The sequence below is a fragment of the Etheostoma spectabile genome, chromosome 7 (assembly GCF_008692095.1).
Source record: "Etheostoma spectabile isolate EspeVRDwgs_2016 chromosome 7, UIUC_Espe_1.0, whole genome shotgun sequence".
In the NCBI taxonomy this organism is placed as follows: Eukaryota; Metazoa; Chordata; class Actinopteri; order Perciformes; family Percidae; genus Etheostoma; species Etheostoma spectabile.
Genome location: NC_045739.1, coordinates 25,743,313 through 25,744,071, shown reverse-complemented (window position 1 = coordinate 25,744,071; position 759 = coordinate 25,743,313).

The following is a 759-nucleotide window of genomic DNA, read 5'->3' as shown; positions in this document are numbered from 1 at the left end:
TGAGAGCCAGCAGACCGTTGGTTTCCTCCCCAGACCACGGTGGCTCTGGTTCCCCATCCGTGTCCAAAGCTAACATTAACAGCTCGGGTTACGTACGTAACCCTTGTTCTCTGAGATAGAGGAACTCGAACTTCGTCGGTTCGACGACACTATGAGGTGCGGCGAACCGACGCAGTTCGAGTTCCCCTCGAAGGGAAACGTCTCGGGTTACGTATGTAACCCTTGGTCCCCGAGATAGGGGAACGAGACACTGCGTCGGTTACGACACTATAAGGTGCGGCAAACCGTCGCAGTTCGGGTTACGTATGTTCCCCGAGATACGGGAACGAGACACTGCGTCGGTTTGCCGCATCTTATAGTGTCGTAACCGACGCAGTTTGACTTCCCCTCGAAGGGGAACAGCTCTCCATGGTTAACAGCTGACCGGTGTTTTAAAAATGGCGGCCAGACGTTTTTGTTTTCTAACATCACGATATAAACCCGCCCCCCCCCCCCCCCCCCCCCCCAGCACCTGACGTAACCGGTTCTTATCTCTAGACCAGCGCTACGTTGGTGCTGAGTTGGACCCGTGTTCTTGGCCCAGAGCCAGATTTATTTGTGTGGAAAAGCAAAGATCCGGTTCCATATTTGGCACTGACTCCGAACCAGCACCAGAACCGCCTCGGTGGAGAAGACCTATGATTGTTTCTTTGTCTTGTTTTGACATTCCTCCATCTTCAGATTTTTTTTTTCAAAACATTTAAAGTGCTTTACAGAAAA